The sequence below is a fragment of the Cetorhinus maximus genome, chromosome 23, assembly GCF_964194155.1.
Source record: "Cetorhinus maximus chromosome 23, sCetMax3.hap1.1, whole genome shotgun sequence".
Lineage (NCBI taxonomy): Eukaryota > Metazoa > Chordata > Chondrichthyes > Lamniformes > Cetorhinidae > Cetorhinus > Cetorhinus maximus.
Genome location: NC_135901.1, coordinates 56,171,704 through 56,194,765, shown reverse-complemented (window position 1 = coordinate 56,194,765; position 23,062 = coordinate 56,171,704). Strand labels below are relative to the sequence as shown.

At 42.7% G+C, this 23,062-nt stretch overlaps 2 non-coding genes across 2 annotated transcripts; one reads left to right on the top strand and one right to left on the bottom strand.

Moving 5' to 3' along the window:
- Nucleotides 1-1,634: 1,634 nt before the first annotated feature.
- Nucleotides 1,635-1,717, bottom strand: trnas-uga (transfer RNA serine (anticodon UGA)). Its single transcript has one exon. It is a non-coding gene; the product is annotated as a tRNA-Ser (tRNA).
- A 5,890-nt stretch (nucleotides 1,718-7,607) lies between these two features.
- trnal-aag (transfer RNA leucine (anticodon AAG)) lies at nucleotides 7,608-7,689 on the top strand. Its single transcript has one exon. It is a non-coding gene; the product is annotated as a tRNA-Leu (tRNA).
- The last annotated feature ends 15,373 nt before the right edge of the window (nucleotides 7,690-23,062 follow it).

Genomic DNA, 23,062 nt, shown 5'->3' with positions numbered 1-23,062 from the left:
AGGGAATTCTTTGTGGAATGATGCAGCATGATTTTTTTTCACACACACACACAGAACATGCGATTTCTCATATGTAATTTTGTTGGCTTTAATGAAAATGAATATCAGGAGCTGCGCTGAACAAACAGTAAAAGAAACAAAACCTCTAGTTTTAGGCCAAAGTCAGAGGCCCATTTGTAACACAACGTCCACCTTATAGAGACATAGAATAGTGTGGTAACAACAGAGACAAAGCCTAGCGTGGTAATTACTGAGACAGGGCCTAGTGCAATTTGAGCAGAGACATTACTAGTGCAGTAATAATAGAGAAAGCATCTAATGTTACTTAAGCAAAGACGTGACCTAGTGCACGAATAACAGGGATGGGGACGAGTGCTATATTAACATAGACAGGGTCTACTGCTGCAATATCGGAGACGGGGCTATTACAGTAGTTACTGATACAGGGCCTGGATCAACATCAAGTGAAATAGGGCAGTTATTACAGGCACAATGCATAGAGTAATTGTTTCCCAAAGAGTCTAAGGCCGTAATAACCGAGACTGCCTGCAGTGTAAGAGAGACAGATATGATCTCGTGGAGTAAAAACAGAGACAGGGAGAGTTGAATAGAAGCAGAGACAGAGGTACAAAGACAAAGTCTCTGCAAAGACAGGATCCATTTTAATTGAAAAGACAGACAAGTCGAATGTGATACAGGCTGATATAGAGTCTAGTGTAAATTGTTCTGAAACGGTCTAGCGGAATATAAGTGCAGACATGATTCAGTGTGTTATAAGCAGGGCCGCGATCTAGTGGAATATAAGTGAGGCAGTGACGGGTGCAGTAATAATTGAGACAGGATCTTGTGTAATACGAACCAGCCTAGTGTAGTAATAACACAGACCGGATCCAGTAGAAGAAAACTGATACAGGGTATAGTGGAGCTTCACATAATTCAGGGCTCTTTGTAATATAAACTGACGCAGTGTCTGGTGAAGTAAATACCACCAAAGATACGAGATTAATGCAAACAGAGACATGGACAAGTACAGAAATGAGAATAATGGTATAGGACAATAACAACAGAAACAGAGAATTGTGTGATATTGTGAGACACGTATTGGTGCAGCATTACCTGAGACAGGGCCTAGTTTGATAGACACGTGGCAGGTTCTACTGGAGTAATAGTTGAGACAGAGTCTTGTGAAATGCAACTAAAAACATGTTCTAGTTTTCTATAACCAGAGACAATCTATAGTACAGTGCCAACTGGGGCATGGTTTATTGTAACTTTAGCCTAGACCTGCTTCAGTGCAGTCATGACTGAGATAGTGCCAACTGTATTGTGGCCCTCGTCCAGTACATAAACAACTGTGGCTGAGCCAATTATAGGCACAACTGAGAGATGACCTTCTCTAATATGACCAGAGACATATCCTAGTGTAATAGAAACAGAAACGGCGTCTATTTTAATATGAACAGAGACAGTGCCAAATGCAGTAATAATTGAGACAGCGCCTGCTTCATGTGATGTGAGCAATGACGGTTTCACTGCCATCCACTGGTCAAACATTGCTATTACAGGTGTTGTGAAAATGTCGATTCCATTTACTGTTTCTGAGATCAATGTTTAAAATCAGAAATAATGGATAACTTAGTCGGCAGGATTCGAACCTGTGCGGGGTAACACCTAATGGATTTCAAATCCATCGCCTTAACCACTCGGCTACGACTAAAGACTTTGGCGGAAGGCCTGTATTATTTATACGAAATCATAGAATATTTGCAGCAGAGACAAGAGGGTCTTCTTCCCGCCCTGTCACTGTCACAACGCGACCTTTTCCCCATAACCCTGCAATTTATATTGTCCCTCCTCGTTCTCCCTCCCAAACTGGGAATGAAAGAGTGAGAATGAAAGAGGAAGAGAAGTGACGGGTTTTGGAGATCCCAGGGGAAAGAGACTCCGGGAACAGTTCATTGTGACAGTTCACACAGCAACAAGAAAACAACATTCCCAGATGAGGACCAAACCCGGGCGGCAGGAGTGGGAGCGCCGAATAATAGCACGTTTAGTTCAAACACAGAAGATTTGTTCAGCCAATAACAGCATCGAGTGTGTTAGACATGATCATGAAGTGAACATTGAGGTGAAATAGTGCCACAAACTGCGGATGTACAACTTCCAATTTCCAAAACCCACCAACCTCATCAATGCGGCTCCTCTGAACATTTCAAGTCAAATATTGATCCTTTATAAGGTGCCGTTCCCAGAACTATACACAGTCCTCCAGGTGCGATCTAACCAGGGCTTTGCATAGCTGTAGCAAAACCTCTTTAGTATAACAGCCTCTGTTACAGGGTATACAGCAAGGGGAATTAGATTGTATAGATCGAATCAGAAAAATATGGAGATGCTTCATCAGAATAAAATTCCTTTTCAAATTCCATTTGAAATGAACTTAATTGTTTCGAAAGCTGTATAAGAATCCCCAGCCCGCATCTCTGTGACATTGGGTCAGGGAAACTTTGTTAATTTTCACACACTGAGCATGGACACCGCAGAAGCTCCTGCACTTCTTTCAGTTTTGTTCTTCTCAACTCAGAATTTTCAAAAGGGAATTGGACAATGACTTGAAAGGAAGAAAAAAAATCAGAGTTATGGAGAAAGGGAAGGAAATTGAGTCTAATTGAAAGAACAATGTAAAAGGCTGATAATGATATGATGATTGAGTGGTCTCCTCAAGCGGTCTGCCATTTTATGATGACATGATCAGGTTAATTTGACGACAACATTTATAAATCTGCAACCGAATTCCATTTCTGTAAAGCAAGGACCCAAATTGCTGTTGCAGGACCTCACAGTTTAATATGAGGTGCAGGTGCCTCTGGCTTTGTCAGGTATTGTTCTGTAGTGAACTGGTTATCACATGTGCACGAAATCACCAAGCCTCCTTAGACAGCACCTTCCAAACCCATAACCATTACTACCTGGAAAGACAAGGGCAGCAAATAGATGGGAACACTACCACCTGGAATTTCCCCTCCAAGTCACTCACCATTCTGACTTGAAAATATGGCGCTGTTTCTTCACTGTCGCTGGTTCAATATCCTGGAACTCCCTTCCTAAAAGCACTTTGGGTGTACCTACACCACATGGACAGTTGCATTTCAAGAAGGAAGCTCAGCACCACCTTCTCAAGGGCAACTAGGGATGGGCAATAAATGCTGGCCCAGCCAGCGAAACCCACATCCCGAGAATAAATTGCAAACTGTCTGCAGAATTTTTGTTTTTATGCAGAATTAATCATCGGCTAAATAAAATTTAAACCAACCAAACACCCCTTCCTTCTTACTTCCGTTCATCTCCATTCAGGATCATAATTCTTCTTATCCGTGTTACTAAACGTTATTTCAGTTGCAAACATTCACTAAATTTGCAGTCTGAAATGGAACGATAATTGGTCAATTTGGGGACATCCTTGCTTTCTGGGCCTTTGTCTCACCTTCGGCCTCTGTTACTCTCGGTGTATATGTCTGTGTGTGTTCCTCTGTGTGTGTCAATGTGGTTCAGTCCCCTGAGGAGTTGAATACATTTTTACCATCACAAACTATATTCGCATTGGCTAATCCATTTTAACTGTGCCTTTTATTGTAATTTCAGGCTTCTTTCATGAGAGAAACGTTTCTCCCCAAAATGACACGTTTATATAAAACACAATCAATATGCATTATCACACAGTCCCAGGTTGTTATTGGGTTCTTAAGCGACAATGAGAAAAAGATCCAACTCTCCTGTGCCCAATGAGTCCCAACAGCAATGATATTTTTATCTGAACATTAATTTCAAATATAATTTACCAACTGACCAACCATGCACCTACAAATAACACATTCGAAATCTATGAAGCTATTGGATTCAATTAACCCCATTACTTATTCTCTCTTCCTCAGCTCCACAGTAAGTGAGACAGGGAAAAGCAGAAAAGCAGCAACATTCCGGCCCCGCACGCTCCAATCACCCGCTGCCAGCAGAAAGATACAGTCGCTTTGCTGAGTGCTTATTCTGTGAAATGGTGAAGAGCGAATATAAGACGCTTGTAAGATAATGCATTCAGTTAATATCCAACAACAAACAGGAACAAGGCAGCTTTTCTCTCACTTAAAAGGGCAAGTTTTTATAATGCTACAGCATACAACAACAACTTATATTTAGAAAGCGCCTTTAACCTGTTGAAACGTCACAAGGCGTCCGCCATGGTCATTATATAACAAAGTGTGACGCTGAGCCTCATAATCGGTCAGCTGACTAAAAGCTCTGTCAAAGGGGGAGGCTTTAAGAACTGTCTTAAAGGAGAAAAGTATCGATTTCATGTTCCATCCAACAGCAATGGTTCTTCTCATTGGCTGAAGAAGCCACTTGTGTTCAACCTGAACAGACCATTTAGCTGGAGAAAGTTGACTGGTGAAAGAGATCGGAAAAGAAAAAATTCCAAAAGTAGCCTCCTTGAGCCAAATTTCCAGCAGCTTCCTGATGGCCGACTGGTTCGGGTTCAGCACTTTCACTGCGTCACCCCAGGTTTGATTCCCTGTCAGAGAATTGAGATTTTCTGCTCTTGGGCGAACTGCTAAAGCCAACATTATTGTCTTCCTGGCTGAAAACAACACAGAACAGTTCTGTCAGATTCAGGGCAATGAGACTTGAAGTTTCACATCAGAACTGAAATGTCTCACGTGCAACAAGTCGAGAATAAATCGAGAGTCGGAGTGAGGAAGTGAAAATAAAAGAGACGGGCTATGATAGGTTACAAAGCACTGACTATAGAGCTGGTGATGCGAGGCAGAATATTATTCCTGTATTACCCATGTTACCTTCAATTCTAATTTCCTTATTTATCCCATTCCCAACATTCCCACTACAGTTTGGTGGCATATAAACAACTCCCACTAATGTTTGATGCCTCTTTCTGTTTATTAGCTCCACTCAAACTTATTCTTCAATCTAAGATCCTCTCCCACTAATGTGCGGATCTGGTCCCTTATTAACAGCACTATCCCACCTCCTTTTTCTTTTTGCCCATCCTTCTTAAATGACGATTGCTGTTGAATATTCAGATCAACCAATCACACTGCTCTGTCAAAGCAGAACACGTGGCCGATTGGTCAATTTCTTTGCTGTACCTTTCTGCCATTTTGTGTTTCCCGACACTCCAGTTGTATCTCTCTAAGTTTTACTGCCATTTTATAACTCAATCCATCGAGATGTAATCCCTGCCCTTCTATCCGACGCTTTGAATTCAAGACAATGAGCAAATTCAGCGGGTTTTCTTGTCATTTCTAGCACTGAATTTGACACCGGACTCGTTCAACGGCAATTAAATAGTCTCAACCGTTCACCCCTTCAAAATGAACCTGTTGTGTTCCTTCTTGCAATATATCTGCTGAACAACATAAGCTCATCCCAGCTCCGCTTTCTTCATAGTGAAATCCAGTGTGAAAATATGAACAATTTCAAAGCTTAACAACGTGCCCAAGACTGGAAGGAGAATGTGGCTGTGGATAATTCACACTGTGCACATTCCTATTATCAGCATCTCGGACAATCAGGAAAATGAGAACTTGTAAACCCTTCCCTTCTCAAATTCTCGTGTCTCCCTTCCCTGTCCCTGCTTCCCAGGGAAATATTGAGTTCATGGACTTACTGTGTCTGCATCAAGCAACTAATTAACTTGGAAGCTTGGGAGGTGAGGCAGGGACAGAAGCAGAAACAGATGTGACATGACAGTGTTTGGAATTTGATGTGTTTCAGTTACTTTCACTGATGAATTTCTGCCGTGTGTTCCCTTGTCAGTTTCACAGGAGCCGCAGTGATGAGGTTGGTGGGTTTTGGAAATTGAAAGTTGCACATGAGCAGCTTGAACAGCAGGTCGAACAAATCCCAGTTCAGATTGAATGTTTGGGTTTGTGTGCGGTGTTTCATTTTAACAGGAAGGGTGAGGAGAGACACCATCAATATAAATTGCTGTGGGGAACAGGCGATTTTTTGGAATTAGTTAAATGGCTCTTCAGAAAGATGGCATGGACATGATGGGCTGAACGTACTTCTCTGCTGTAGTCATCTATAATTTTATACCGACCATATGAACTTGTGCATAGGGCCGTTCGCTATAGCCGAGTAGTAAAGGCGATGGAGTCCAAACCCATTGGGTTTTTCCGCTTTTCATTATTCCTGCTTTTAACTGTGTGTCTCCAGAGTTAATTATCGGTTACATTGAATCAAGTCCTTCCAGAAACTCGGGAGTTTTCCTATTTCCGTTCACTCCTGAAAACATTCACGAATCCTGCATTCGGAAATGGAACAAAAACGGAGCCAGGTTGGTGTCAGGCTTGCTTTCTGGGCGTTTTGTCTCTCCTTAGAAACAATCGCTTGCCCTCTGTCACTCTCGGTGTCTATGTCTGTGTGTGTCCCTCTGTGTGTGTCAATGTGGTTCAGTTCCTCATTTTTACCATCCAAACATTATTCACCTTATTCCTGCGGCTTCATATTAAGATGGTCCAGAGAAAACAAAAGCGCTGTTTTAAAAGATGCAAGAGGACATTTATTTCTGTTTCTTTTTGAGTGCAGGCTGTTCAGCTACTAAATGCCCGGACGTGACAAAACGGAGGATGATTAGATATTCTAATTCAGTGCCAATGCCGGCCAACGTAATGGTTGTTTCTACTCTGACTGTGGTTGAGTGGCCGAATGGACTGAGGTGCTGGCCAAGGTTCCTGTGATTTGGGCTCCACTCCAGCGGTTATTAAACTTTCCGGCGGTTTGCTTTTGAGACACTTCCTAAAAATGTTCCGTGCGGCCGGCTGATCTGTGCAGTTTTGCATTTTGGTTTGGAGGATGGGGAGGGGCAGTCGAAGTTGGGTTAATAGCAGGGACTGAAATTCCTTTTTCTCTCTTACTCCCTGTACGCATTCTATTATTTTATACAAACAACAGTTCGATTTCATTAAATAGTTGTGGCCAAGTGATTTTAACTGACGGTCTGCAGAATTACTTATCGGTTATTTGGAATAAAAACCATTCAAATACCCCCGTGTTTCTTATTCCCGTTCATCTGCAAACATTCACTAAATTCGCAATTGGAAATGGAAGAGTAATTGACCACTCTTGATCAACCAATCACAACTGCTGTTTGACAGCCGCACGCCAGGCCGAATGGTCTCTTACTTTCCTGTAACTTTCTATGATTTTATGTTTCCTAACACCACGGATGCTCTTTCCCAGTCATTCTGCCATTTTATAACCCATTCTATCGAAATGTAGTTTGCTACCTTGTGTCCTGTCCTTCTGAAGTCAAGACCCGGGTTGAATTCAGTGAGAAGTTTTCTTGCCATTTCTAGCAGGAGATTTGGAACCAAACCAGTTGAATGACAATTCAAATGGTGCCAACCCTTCACTGCAGCTCATTGTGTTTTTGAGTGGAGATGATTTCTGTTTGTTACAAAGTGCAGGATGATCTGATTAACTGACGGAGCTGGATCCAGATTCCGAATGGTCAATTCCTACTCTGTTGCTTTTGTTCTATTTCAGTGGCAATACCAATGAAGGAGATGATTAATAATTTTCACCTATGTGGTAGCGTGGCCGAGCGGTCTAAGGCGCTGGATTAAGGCTCCAGTCTCTACGGTGGCGTGGGTTCGAATCCCACCGCTGCCAAATATTTAGCAGCCCCATTTGAACAAACACACACCACCGAAAATTGAGCATGCTGCATTTTTTCAAGAAGAAAGAGAAGAGACAATATAAATGTGAGTTGCTGTGGGGAAAAGGTAGGGTGTGGATTTATAGTAGTTGAGTTGCTCTTCCAGAGAGTCGGCTTGTGAACGACATGCTGAATGACCGTCTGATGTAGCCGTCTATGATTTTATACAAACAGCAATGACGTCAGTGCAGGTCCTGTGTTCACGGTGGAGTGGATAAGGGGATGGGGTTGGAATCCTGTGGGGTCTCCTCACAGACTTCCAAATCCTACCAGCTCCAGTTCTCATCATTCCTGATTTTGATAAGGTGCCTATGGAGTTACTTATTAGATTAGTCAAAAAGAAAAGGGAAGCATTTGTAAGGGCTAGAAGGCTGGGGACAGATGAAGCCCGTGGAGAATACAAAGCAAGTAGGAAGAAGCTTAAGCAATGAGTCAGGAGGGCTAAAAGGGGTCATGAAAACTCACTGGCAACAAGGATTAAGGAAAATCCCAAGGCCTTTTATACATATGTAAAAAGCAAGAGGGTAGCCAGGGAAAGGATAGGCCCACTCAGGGACAGAGATGGGAATCTGTGTGTGGAGCCAGAAGAAAGGGGAGAGATATTAATTGACTACTTCCCATCAGTATTCACCAAAGAGAAGGACTTAGCGGTCGATTTGTCTAGGGAAGAGTGTGTAGATAGCCTGGATCATGTTGAGATCAAAAAAGAGGAGGTGTTAGGCGTATTGAAGAATATTAAGGTGGATAAGTCCCCAGGGCCAGATGGGATCTACCCCAGAGTACTGAGGGAGGCAAGGGGGGAGATTGCTGAGGCCTTGACAGAAATCTTCGTATCCTCACTGGCTACGGATGAGGTCCCAGAGGACTGGAGAATGGCCAATGTTGTTCCACTGTTTAAGAAGGGTAGCAGGGATAATCCAGGAAATACAGGCCGGTGAGCATTACGTCAGTGGTAGGGAAATTATTGGAGAAGATTCTTCGTGACAGTATTTATTACATTTGGAAGCAAATGGGCGTGTTAGTGAGGGGCAGCATGGTTTTGTCAAGGGGAAGTCGTGTCTCACTAACTTGATCGAGTTTTTCGAGGAAGTGAGAAAGATGATCGACGATGGAAGGGCAGTGGATGTTATATACATGCATTTCAGTAAGGCCTTTGACAAGGTCCCTCATGGCAGACTGGTACAGAAGGTAAAGTCGCACGGGATCAGAGGTGAGCTGGCAAGATGGATACAGAATTGGCTTGGTCATAGAAGACAAAGGGTAGCAGTGGAAGGGTGCTTTTCTGAATGGAGAGCTGTGACTAGTGGAGTTCCACAGGGATCAGTGCTGGGACCTTTGCTGTTTGTAGTATACATAAATGATTTGGAGGAAAATGTAACTGGGCTAATTAGTCAGTTTGCAGACTACACTAAGGTTGGAGGAGTTGCAGATAGTGAAGAGGATTGTCAATGGATAGAACGGGATATAAATCGGTTGGAGACTTGGGAGGAGAAATGGCAGATGGATTTTAATCTGGACAAATGCGAGGTAATGCATTTTTGAAGGTTTACTACAGGCAGGAATTATACAGTAAATGGCAGAACCCTTAAGTGCATCGACTGGCAGAGGGATCTGGGTGTACAGGTCTACAGGTCACTGAAAGTGGCAACGCAGGTGGATAAGGTAGTCAGGAAGGAATATGGCGTGTTTGCCTTTATTGGCAGGGGTATTGAGTATAAAAGCTGGGAAGTCATGCTGCAGCTGTATGGAACCTTGGTTAGGCCACACTTCGAATATTGCGTGCAATTCTGGTCACCACATTACCAGAAGGCTATGGAGGCGTTGGGGAGGATGCAGAGGAGGTTTACAAGGATGCTGCCTGGTCAGGAGGTTATTAGCTATGAGCAGAGGTTGGAGAAACTCGGATTGGGATTGTTCTCACTAGAGCGACGGAGATTGAGGGGCGACTTGATAGAAGTTTACAAAATTATGAGTGGCATGGACAGAGTAGATAGTCAGAAGCTTTTTCCCAGGGTGGAAGAGTCAATTACTAGGGGGACATAGATTTAAGGTGAGAGGAGAAAACTATAGAGGAGATGTGCGGTGGTAAGTTTTTTACACAGAGGGTAGTGAGTGTCTGGAATTCGCTGCCAGAGGAGGTGGTGGAAGCAGATACGATAGTGGTGTTTAAGAGGCAGCTTGACAAATACATGAATAGGGTGGGAATAGAGGGATACGGACCCCGGAAGTGCAAAATATTTTAGTTGACGGGCAATATGATCGGCACAGGCTTGGAGGGCCGAAGGGCCTGTTCCTGTGCTATTCTTTTCTTTGATCTTTGTTCTTTTATTTTGTTTGGAAAAATGCGGAGAGGCCATGCAAATAGAAATTGTTGTGGGGGAAAGGGGGGTCTGTGGAATTGGTTGAGTTGCTCTTCCAGAGAGCCAGCACGGACACGATGGGCCGAGTGACCTATTTTGCAGCCATCTCTGATTTGATAAGAACACGTTTGAGCTCGGAAGCTGCTGTTAGTCGTGGCTGAATGTTTAAGGTGATGGATTTGAAATCCATTGGTCTCTCCCCCTGTAGGTTTGAATCCTGCTGACTACAGTTCACATTATTCCTAATTTTAACCAGGTGCCGCCAACCTCATCCCTGCGGCTCCTGTGAAACTGACAAGGCGACACACGGCAGAAATTCATCACTGAAAGTAACTGACACACATCAAATTCTGCCGCTTTCATGTCGCATCTTTTAACTTCCTGTTCTCCCTCTCAGACATTTCCAGGTCTATCAAATGTCATCCACTCGGGACTTCAACCTGTACCTCGTTCTACTGAATATGGTCCATTTTCCGTACGTTGTAGCTAGTAGGTGTCTCCATAGCTCAGCGTTTGGATTGCTGGCCTTGTAAACCAGGGGTCATGCGTTCAATCTTTGCTGAGGTCTATGTTTATCCTTCAGCTGAGAATACCAGATAACGTGGAAATCTGAGAGACTGCATAAGAAGAAAAAATAAAATGCTGCGGAGAAGCATTTTGCTTTTAAGTTAAAATACTGCAGATGCTGGAAATCTGTATTAAAAACAGAAAATGCTGTAAAAGTTCAGCATCTGTGGAGAGAGAAACAGAGTCAATGTAACTGTTCTTCAGAGCTGAAGAGAAGCAGAAACGTGATGAAAGTTATACTGTTTTCGATGGGGTGGGGGGGAGCAAGTGGGAAGATCAGCGATAGGTGGGGGCTAAGGGGGGATTGACGATGATGGCAGGGGCACAAGACAAAGGGAATGTTAATGGTAGTGGAAAGGGATAAAAAACAGGTGCCGATTGTGACTTAAAGGTAAGAAAGCAGAATGTGTTAATACAGAACAAGGATCAGCACTCTATGAAAGAACAACGTAGAGCAAATGACAGATGGCCCTTTAGGGGCCTCCCTCCTCACCTTCCAAAGGCCCAAACACTCCTTTCAGGTGACGCACCTCTTCACTTGCACTTCCCTCAATTTAGTCTACTGCATTCGCTGCTCCCAATGCAGTCTCCTCTACACAGGAGAGACCAAACGCAGACTGGGTGACCGCTTTGCGGAACATCTTTGGTCTGTCCGCAAGCATTACCCAGACCTCCCTGTCGCTTGCCATTTCAACACTCCACCCTGCTCTCATGCCCACATGTCCATCCTTGGCCTGCTGCATTGTTCCAGTGAAGCTCAACGCAAACTGGAGGAACAGCACCTCATCTTCCGACTACGCATTTTACTGCATTCCGGACTTAACATTGAGTTCAACAACTTCAGACCATGAACTCTCTCCTCCATTTTGACCCTTTTTAAAATCCTTTTATAAAAATGTATTTTTATTTTCTTATTTTTATTCATTTATTCATTATTTCATCCCCCCTTTTAAACCCCTTTTCTATCATTTTTCCCCCAAGCACCGCCCTTCCCCCCTACCCCACCCTCAAAGGGCCATCTGTTACTCCTTCCATGCTGGTTTTTCACAAAGTGCTGACTCTTGTTCTGCTATTCACACATTCTGCTTTCTTATTTTTATGCCACTATCAGCACCTTCTTCAGCCCTCACCACTACCATTAACAGCCCATTTGCCTTGTGTCCATGACACCTTTGTCAATCTCCCCTTAGTTCCCACCTATCGCTGACCTTCTATCCAGCATCACCTGCTCTACTCTCCCTGCCCCGCTTCAGCAGTATAAATTCCTTCACTTTCTGCTTTCTTCAGCTCTGAAGAAGAGTCATAGGGACTCGAAACTTTAACTCTGTTTCCCTCTCCACCGAGTCTGTTAGACCTGCTGAGTTTTCCCAGCATTTCCTGTTTCTGTAATATATAAGAAGTGACTGGCTAACAAAATACCAGGCGGAGAAAAATGCCACGAAGTCTGAAGCTACTCACTTGGTCGTAAGAATAATTTTAAAAAACAACAAAGCAGATCATGTTTGAAGAGGTGAGAAAGTTGTGCTGATGTTCAAAGTGACTTGGCTGTGCCTGTACAAAGAGCACAGAAAGTTGCATCAGTCTCTGCAGCACAATTGGTCAGCGCGTTCGGCTGTTAACTGTTAAGTTTGGTGGTTCGGAGATGAAGCCGTTGGTTTTCCCCCATCAACATTCAGTGTTACACAGATCCGGGTTGTGAATGGCAGCAAGAATATTTTCCACAAATGCTGCCAGTTCCACTGTTCTTCAATGTGTTTCGATTCAGGGAATTCTCGGCGTGTGAAGCAAATGTGATAACCACTAGGCTACAAAAGCTACACGCAGCTCCTTGCAGAACTACCTGGAATATCAAACTGTGCTGTCTTAGTGCACTTCAGAACCTTGTTTTGTGGAAGTCCAATTCGGCTGAAAACCTGAGCCACGCGACAGAGAAATTGATCTAACATTAGAATCATCAGATGACACAGCACATCAACAGCTCATTCAACACTTCACACATGTGCGAACAACTTACAGCAAATCCGCCCCCATCTTTCCCTCTTTTTTCCGAGCCATGCATTTTTCAGAATATCATTCAAAACCTGGAGAAGTATAAATGTCACATGGTTTTGAGATGATGCATCCAGTTACTATTTAACAACAAACGGGAACGATACAACCTTTCCTCACACTTAATTCTGTTAATGCTTCTATACCTTTTCCAGCGGGGAAACTTTCCGTGTGTGAGAGACCGTCATCCCTATTACCCTACACAAACCCTGCAATGTAGCGGGGAAACTTCCCGTGTGTGAGAGACCGTGATCCCTATTACCCTGCAATGTAAAGAGCCCAATTTAACACACAGAAGACAGAGTTGGGATTTTTTAGGTTGGAAATACGTAACTAATGGAGTGCCACAAGGATCAGTCTAGGGCCTCAATTATTTCTTAGCTATATTAATGACATGGAGGAAGGGCAGAGTGTAATTTATCCAAATTTGCTGACGATGCAAAAGTAGGTGGGAGGACAGGTTGTGATGAGTACATAAGGAATCTGCAAGGGGGTGTAGATCGGTTGAGTGATTGGGCAAAAACTTGGCAGATGGAGTTTAATGTAGGAAAGTGTGAGGTCATGCACTTTGGTAGGAAGAATCAAAAAGCAGACTTTTACATGGAGAGAGACTCTGAAAAAGTGCAGCATAGAGGGATCTGGGTGTTTCGTGTATGAAACACAAAAGTTAGCAGGCAAGTGCAGCAAGTAATTAAGAAGCAAATGGAATTTTGGCCTGTATTGCTCGGGGGCTGGCGTTTAAAAATAGGGAAGTCGTGTTACAACTGTACAGGGTGATGGTGAGGCCACATCTGGAGTACTGTGCACAGTATTGGTCTCTGTATTTAAGAAATGGTATACTGGCATTGGAGGCAGTTCAAAAGAGATTCAGTAGCCTTATTTTTGGGATGAAGGCGCTGGCTTATCAAGGACGGCAAAACAGATTAAGCCTTTATTCATTAGAATTTAGAAGAATCAGAGGTGATCTTATTGAAACGTATAAGATTCTGATTAGGCTTGACAGGTTAATGTCGAGAAGATGTTTCTACAAGTGGGGGAATCTCGAACTAGGGGGCGTAGTTGCAGAATAAGGGGGCACTCATTTAAAACTGAGATGTGAAGGAATTTCTTCTCTCAGAGGGTAGTGAATGCCTGGAATTCTCGGCCCCAGAGAGTTGTGGAGGCTAGATCACTGTGCGTATTTAAAAAGGTGGTAGATAGATTTTTTAAATATCGGGGAGTTGAGGGCTATGAAGGGCTGGCACAAAAGAGCTGGGGCAGATCAGCCATGATCTTTTTGAATGGCAGGGCAGGCTTGAGGGGCCGAATGGTCGACTCCTCCTCCTTTTTCTTACGGTCTTATGTTAGTTTGAAACGTGTCTCTGGTGAAAGGGGTCGGAAATAAAAATAAAAGGCACAGGTAACAGAGATAAGCCAGGTTGTGAATCTTCTGAGCAGCTCCCCGGGTAATTTCATGATTAGGATTCGGTGCTTTCACCACCGTGGCCTGGGTTCGATTCCTGGTGAGGGAATGATAATTTATTGACCTCGTGCAAACTTTTTAAATGAGTCTGAATAATTTCCTGATTAAAAGCGAGAAATGCAGATCACCTCTTCCAGAATCAGTGGCGTGAGCGCTCGAGTTTTGCATCAGAGTTGGAAATGTCATCCGGTCGCAAGCGTTCGGGAACAAACACAGAGGGGAAGATAGGGATTGAGAGAATGGCTGTGATAGGCTGCAAAACATTGACTATCGAGACGGTAGTGCAAGGGAAAATGTAGGGGTAATAGGGGAGATTTTACTGTTTACACTGACACAAATATCTCCCAGGTCTGGTTCCAAATCTCATGTGAAATGGAAGAAAACTCCTCGCTGAATCTTCCACTTCTGAGCTGCACCTCCTTCCAAACATTGCAAACTCCTCCTGCATCTTCCATCCTGATATTTTTCTCTGCAACATTTTGATATGAAACTGCACATCTAATGTGAATAATGTTTGTGATGGTAAAAATGTATTCAACCCCTCGGGGAACTGAACCACATTGACACACACAGAGGAACACACACAGACATATACACCGAGAGTGGCAGAGGGCAAGGGATTGTTTCTAAGGAGCGACAAACACCCAGAAAGCAAGCCTGACACCAACCTGGCTCTGTTTTTGTTCTACTGTGACTATAAGTTTCATGAATGTTTTCGTGAATGAACGGAAAGAGGAAAACCCCCGAGTGCTTGGATTCATTTTAACCGAGAGACAGAGTTAAAACCAGGAATAATTTGAAGGGGGAAATCCCGATGGATTTGAACTCCATCATTAGATCCACTCGGCCACTGCAGCTGACCCGATTGCCAGTTAATGTTGTTGGTATATAAGATGGCTGCAGCAGAGAAGACGAGCATTCGGCCCATCTTCTCCATGCTGGCTGTCTGGAGGAACAACTCAACTGCCGTGCGTTCTCTCAAAAGCAATTAATATTTGTATTGCCTCTCTTCCTTCTCCCAGTTAAAATGAAACCCAGTACACACCCGCATTCACTTTGAGCTGGCATTTTTTTGTGAGAACAGAGCATTGAAAGTGACCCACAGCTGAACCACCTATAACTTTGGCAGCGGTTCCACAGAGACTGGAACTTGAATCCAGCGCCTGAGGCCGTTCGGCCAGGTTACCTCCCTCAACCTGCTGTTTCCCGTCGCCTTGATGGTATTTCCACTGAAATCGAATATTACAAACATCAAAAAAGGAGCAGGAATTGACCATAAGCCCCCTCGAGCCTCCCCCACCACTTAATAAGACTATATCAGATCCCTAACCTCAACATCAATTTCCCACCTAATCCCGATAGCCCTTCATTCCCTTAAAGCCCAAAAATTTATCCACCTTAACCTTCAATATACTCATCGACTGAGGATCCACAGAGTTCTGGGCTATATAATTCCAAAGGTTCACAAGACTTTGAGTGAAGGAATGTCTCCTCACCTCAGTCCTAAATGACTGGCGCCTTATCCAGAGAATGTGAGCCCAGTTCTAGACGCTCCAGCCAGAGGGAAACAGCCTCTCAGCATGTTCACTGTCACTCAGGAATCAATCCATTGAACCTTGGTTGCACACAGATAGCGGGTGAATGGAGGGAACAAAGACCACAAGAGTCAACAGAGATAGAGACACAGACAGAGAGACTGAGAGAGTGAAAGAGAGCGAGGCAGATATACAGTGACAAAGAGAGACAGATAAAGACAGTGGGGTAGACACGGAAAGGAACAGATACACTTCACCATTCCATATGATTGTTAACTTTGATTGACAAACAGAAAGAAAGAAGAGAAAGAAAGACTTACATTTAATAAAGCCTTTCACCAACTGAGGGCAACGGGGGGCGCTTTAGAGCCAATGAAATCTTTCTGAAGCGTAGTCACTGTTGTAGTCTAAAAGCAGGGAAAGTTTGATAAAAATGCTGATTCAGTAGATGACAAAATCCGATCTTAAGAAATCCATCTCAATGTAGAACCTTTCTTTCTATATATCTAAACATTTCATTGTTTGTTTGATGCCGATTCAGAGGATGTAAATCTGCAGCTGAATGAATAAATATCACCTCGAATCCCTGACGAAACAGGCACAAAGCATCCCGTTTCTATCAGGTCATCTCTCAGCCTTCTCTTTTCTAGAGAAAAGAGTTTCAGGCTGCTCAGCCTTTCCTGGTGATTATAACCTATCCGTTCCTGGAACATTTGAGGTTGAGCTTTTATTTTGCTCCCATTGTTTAGAGGACCAGCCACAACTACGTGGTTCTCCAGTCCCTCCCCCCCTCTTCCTATTGGTCCGGAGCTGCCGTCAATCACTTCACGGGCATTGTTAGCCTGTGCAGTGCGGAAACCCTTGAAGATGGGCGGGGAGGATTCAGAAACACTTGTTGGAGGCCGCAATCCCCCGATAAGAAGCTGCAGCTTCTGTGTTACAGCTCTGGGGCTTTTTGCTTCATGTGCAGGCATATTGGGGAAACAACAGGAGGTGGGCGGAGCTTCAGACTTCCAGTGACCAAGGGAGAAAATGATTGATTCATTGATTTTATTCTCACTCTGCGCATAGTGGCTGGAGAACTGAACGCAGCCAGAGTTGAGGGAGGGAGAAAACAGGGAGTGGAGGAAAGAAATGGTGGAGATGGTGTGATGGGTTGAATTTTTATCCTGAATTTACAGTGATTAATTCTGTAAACTGTTTTTATAGGGTATTTGGGGAGGATTTTCAGATGTGAAACTCAAAAATAAATACCTTGGTCGGCTCACTTGATTATTCAGAACATAATTATCATCCACCTTTGAATGTGGAAGGGGAAATGTGTGGTTGGTCTGTCTGTGGGAAAAGATTTCAAATGTCAGTGCGACTGGAAAAGCATTGAGACACACACACACCTACAGACATACACTTGAGAATGTTCCAGTGTAGTGGCTGGAAAGGGCTTTAATTAGTTGCACAGTTTGAAAACAAACATCACACCATTCACATCGGGGAGAAACTGTGCATGTGTTCTCTGCATGGATGAGGATTCAATTGATTGTCCAACCTGCGGAGACAGAAGGACACCAGTACCATGAAGAACCCATGGAAATGTGAGGACTGTGGGAAAGGATTCAATTATCGACATCTACTGTAAATCCATTGCCACAGCCACACTGGGGAGAAGCCGCACATCTGTTCCATGTGTGGGAAGGGATTTGCGAAGCCTGCCAGCCTCATGCTACACCAGCAAGTTCACACAGAGGGGAGACCGTTCAGTTGCTCTGTGTATGGGAAGGGATTCACTCATTTAGCCAGACTCATGTTACACTCGCGAATTCACACCGAGGAAAGGCCCTTCAGCTGTACTTCCTGTGGGAAGATGTTGAGGAGGTCTCCCACACTCATGACACACCGGCGAGTTCAAACTAGGGAGAGACCGTTCAGTTGCTCTGTGTATTGGAAGGGATTCACTCATTTAGCCAGACTCATGTTACACTCGTGAATTCACACTGAGGAAAGGCCCTTCAGCTGCACACCCAGTGGAAAGGGGTTCAAACGTTCTGCACATTAATGCACTCAGACTGGGGAGAGGCCAATCACCTGTTAGGTGTGTGGGAAGGGATTCACTCGGTCACAATATCTACCAAAACACCAGAGAATTCACAAGTGGCTGCAGGAGCTGTGTTCTGCTGTTATTGCTGCTGTTAATTGTGTCCAGGATTGACCAGCTGACAATATTTAGTTTATTTTCTGCTTATATTAACAACCTTATAAGCGGTTAGAGTTTAATATTCTGGACCTGTCGCTGATGTTCAGGGATGTGTGCCCTATTATGATACGGCAGGTGTTATTTGCCAGGCTGACCAAATGCACAAGGGAAACGATTTTGCGATTTATATTTAATTAACAAAAGAAGAAAAACTTAAACATACACACAAGATTACAGTTACAGTTATAACAGATCCCAAAATTTCTACTTAACCAATCTCCCAACTATACATATCCTTTAAGGCAAAAGTCCAAGTAGATTCCAAATTTATTGAGTCATCCACCATAATGACCACAAGCATTCACTGGACAATGGACTTCCACAGGCTTTTAAAACAACTTTGGTTACTGGAGCAGCAAACTTCTGCGGGGTGGCTAGAGGCTTCCACCCTCCCCCCGCCACCCCCCCCCCCCCCACCCCCCAAGCCTGTTTCACACAGTTATCTTCAATATCTCACACAGCCACACCTCACACAGCCTTCCATCCTTCTTTAAATATGTTTCTTCCTCTTGATTTGTAAATCCCGTTGTTTCCACTTGTCTTCAGAAGTTACTTTTCCTAGAATATAAAAAAATCTTTCATGTTATCATTATGGCCAGCACTTTTGGAGAAAAATCAACGTAAGGACCTTGCCTTATTTATCTTGCCACTAGCCAGTTGTGAACATCTTCCATATCCCTTTGAAAATCCAGCACTTCTCCACTTACCTAAAAATGCAAATTTCATTCACATTGTACCTGCTGACCTCACCCTCGTTTTACTCATCTCCATTTGAAATGCTTGTTTTACACCTATCTTCTTTGATAATTTTAACCTTGCTGTCTAATCGTCCCTAGTTTAATTAAGTTAGCCACACACACAGAACCATACAGACGTGCAAACAGAAGCCTGCTTTGAATTATCCGACAGTGATATTAGGAAAAATAATGCTGGTACTTTGGCACCTCAATCTTTATGGGAAAATGAACCGTCATAATTTTAGAAGAAGTTTTCATTTTCTCAACCCACCTTACATTGCTTACTATACTTATCTATATGCACAGAACTATTACGTGCATGTACATGACAACATATACAAATCATTTGAATCAACAGAGTCCAGTGTCCACGCATCAAATGTCCAATTTCCTTTGAACTTTTAACTCTTGACAATGCATCCGCAATTAAATTTCCTCGCCCAGTCACATGTATAATCTGTAAATTAAAAGGTTGCAGTAATAAACTCCATCTGAACAGTCTTCCACTTCGGTCGCGAAATTTGTCCAGAAATGTTTAAGATTTGTGGTCTGTATAAACAATATTTTCCGAATAATTGCTTGAAACATAAACCTAGAAATGGTGCAATTCTTACACCAGACCTAGAGTCTCTTTTTGGATGGTTGAGTATCTTTTCTGATGTACATTCCTCTCCCATGAAAAATATCCTACCTGCTTTTCAATTCCTGTTTCATATTCTTGTAGCAACACAGCACCAATACCCTAATCACTTGCATCAATTGCCAATTTAAACTTCTTGGCATAATTAGATGCTTCCAAAACTAGTGTAGTCGTCAAAACAGTTTTCATACTGTCAAATGCATTCTGACACTTCTGTGTACATTGGAATTTCTTGTTCTTTTTTAGTAGTTCACTCAACGGAGCAACCACTCTGCTAAAATTTGGTACAAACGTCCGGTAAAATCGACCCATGCCCAGGAATCCCATTTTGTTAGAGGCACTTGGAAATTCTCGATGGCATTTACATTCATATCACATGGGGTCCACCTGACCATGTCCAATGGTATGGCCTAGTTATGTAACTTCCGCTTTTACAAATTCACTCTTAGCCAAATTCACCACCAAATTAGCCTCTTGAAGTCGATCAAACAGTCCTTTTGGATGTTTTAAATGCTCCTCCCACATTTGACTGAAAACTACCAAGTCGTCAATATAAACAGCATAATTGCTCAGTCCTGCAATTACTTTGTCAGTCTCTGAAATGTTGCTGGTGCATTCTTCATACCAAATGGCATGACTTTAAACTGATATAGTCTATCTGGCGTTACAAAAGCCGATACCTGTTTTGCTCTTTTCGATAACAGTACTTTCCAATATGTTCACTGCAAGCCCAACTTTTATGATAAACTCTAACTGTCCCACTTTATCAATACAATTTTCCAACCATGGAATAGGATATGAATTTGCTTTTGTCACTGCATTTAGTTTTAATCCACACACAGTCTTTGTGTTCCATCTGTTTTCGGCACCATCACAATAGGTGAAATCCAATTACTGCAACTAGACTCTGTCATGTCATTCTGAAGCATGAATTCGATTTCTTTCTGCACTTGAGCTAATTTTACTGTTTTCAATCTATATGGGTGTTGCCTCATTGAAACTGAATCTCCCAAATCTACGTCATGTGTAGCTAAATTTGTTTTCCCCAATTTATATGTGGCTGCAATCGCTTTTCTGAATCACTTTGACACTTGTCTGGAAGGTAACTGAATTTAACATTTACATTTTTAATTACCTCCTCATTGTCCAATTTGAGTAGAAGAAAGTCAATTTCAGAATCCTTCATTTTTACCTCTTTCTCTTATCTATCACTACTAATACCTCCTTTTGGTTATCTTCCCGGTTAAAGGACTGTTTAAGCAGATTTACATGACACACCCTCTGCTTCTTTCTTCTATTTGGAGTATAATAGCTTACTTCAGTCAGTCTCCTTTCAAGCCTGTAAGGCCCACTAAACATTGTCTTTCATGGTTCACCTGACACAGGTAACAATCTGGAATACAATCTGCCTCTGCTTCAGATAGTTCCTGGACAGCTCCTTTTTAAAAACACTATCTGTGATCTTTCCCCTTAATTGAAAAATTCTTGATAGGAATTCGATTTGAATAAAATTATGAACTTTTACTTCAATCATAAACTGATCTTTCGTGCAAAATCTACAATTCAGTGCCTGATTAACGTCTCCAATTAGGAAATGCTGATTAATTCTTGCTGACAAATCTTACTCACTTGTACATTCTTCACAATGACACCTCCACGATGAAAGTAAATTATCAAGGAACGTAAACAAAATAGTGAAATATTTTACAGTTACATCAATAAATTGATACAACCAACATTGATATTGCTGAATCTTGGAAGTCGCTGAGTTCAATAATTTCTGACACAGGAGCAGCAACATTTGGGAAAGGTGGAACCCACAACAAAGACTGGTTTGAGACCCACTCAGCAGAGATGAATCTGTCATTGAAGCAAAAATCAAAGCCTACCTGATGCACAACCTCAACTTAACAGGCCAAAAAATTACACTTGCATGCGAAGGCTGGAAAAATAGCAGCGGTTTTGAATGAGTACTTTACATCTGTCTTTACAAAGGAAGAATTTGCTACCCATGCCACAGTGAGAGAGGAGGTAACTGGTACACAAGAAGAACTTAAAATTGAGAGGAAGGAGGTGTTGGAATGGCTGTCTTTACTTAAAATACATAATGTATCAGGACTGGATGAGATGCATCCAAGGGTACTGAGGGAAGTGAGAGTGGAAATTGCAGAGGCACTGGTGATAATATTCCAGTCTTACATAGACAGGGGAGATGCTAGAGGACTGGAGAATTGTGATTTGTACACCCTTGTTCAAAAAGGGGTGCAAAGATAAAGCTGACATCTACCGACGAGTCAGTTTCACCTCAGTGGTAGGGAAACTGCTGCAAACTAAGTATGGGATAAAATCAATAGTCACTTAGATAAGTACAGGGTAATTAAGGAAAGGCAGCATGGATTCATTAAGGGAAAATCATGTTTAGCTAAGTTTCTGGAGTTTTTTAAGAAGGTGATAGAGAAGGTTGATAATGGAAACGATGTTGATGTGCTGTATATGGATTTTAAGAATGCATTTGATACAGTGCCACACGACAGACTTGTGAGCAAAATTCTGGGTCATGGAATAAAAGAGAAAGTAGGCACTTGGATAAGAAAATAAGAATTTGCTGAGTGACAGGAAACAGAGTAGAGATAAATGATTGTTTTTCAGATTGAAGGAAGGTTTGTAGTGGAGTTCCCCAAAGTCAGTGTTGGGACCCTTGCACTTCCTGATATATATTAATGACCTAGACTGTGGTGTGCAGGGTATAATTTCAAAATTTGCAGATGATATGGAGATTGGAAATGTTCTTAACTGTGATGAGGATAGTCGATAGTCTTGAGCTTCAAAAGGACATAGACATGTTGGTGAATTGGGCAGACAAGTAGCAGATGAAGTTCAATGCAGAGAAGTGTGAGGTGATTCCTTTTGGCAGGAAATATGTGGTGGGAGAGTATAAAATAAAGGGAGAGCTTCTAAAGGAGGTGCAGAAACAGAGGGACCTCAATGTATAAATACATAGGTAATTGAAGATGGCAGGGCATGCTGAGAGACTAGTTGATAAAGCATATAGTATCTTAGGCTTTATTAATAGGGGCATTCAGTACAAGAGTAAGGAGTTCATGTTGAACGTGTATAAGACACTTGTTAGGCCTCATCTGAAGTACTGTGTCTAATTCTGTGCGCCATACTTGAGGAAGGGCATGAACGCATTGGAGAGGGTACACAGGATATTCAACCAGAATGATTCTCAGGATGAATAACTGAAGCTATGAGGATAGATTTAAGAGACTGGGACTGTTTTCCTTGGAGAAAAGGAGGCTGAGAGGAGGTTTGATAGAGGCATTCAAGATCTAGAGGGGTATGGACAGGATAAATAGTGAGAAACCGCTCCCACTCAAGAGAACATCAAGAACTAGAGGGCACAGATACAAAATGATTGGCAAAAGGAGTAAATGTGATGTGAGGATTTGTTTTCCCCCAGAGGGTGATTGGAGTCTGGAACAAATTTCCTGAAAGGGTTTTGAAGGCAGGTTCAAAGGGGAATTGGATGGTTCTCTGAAAAGAAAGAATGTGCAAGATTACTGGGATATGGCAGGGGAGTGGGACTAGGTGGAATGCTATTTCAAGGAGCCAGTGCAGACTCAATGGGCCGAATGGCCTCCTTCTGCACTGTAAAGATTCTATGTTTCTTTGATACTGTGAGCTAGAACATGGTGTAACTTGAAAGTAGCCAAGACAGTTGTG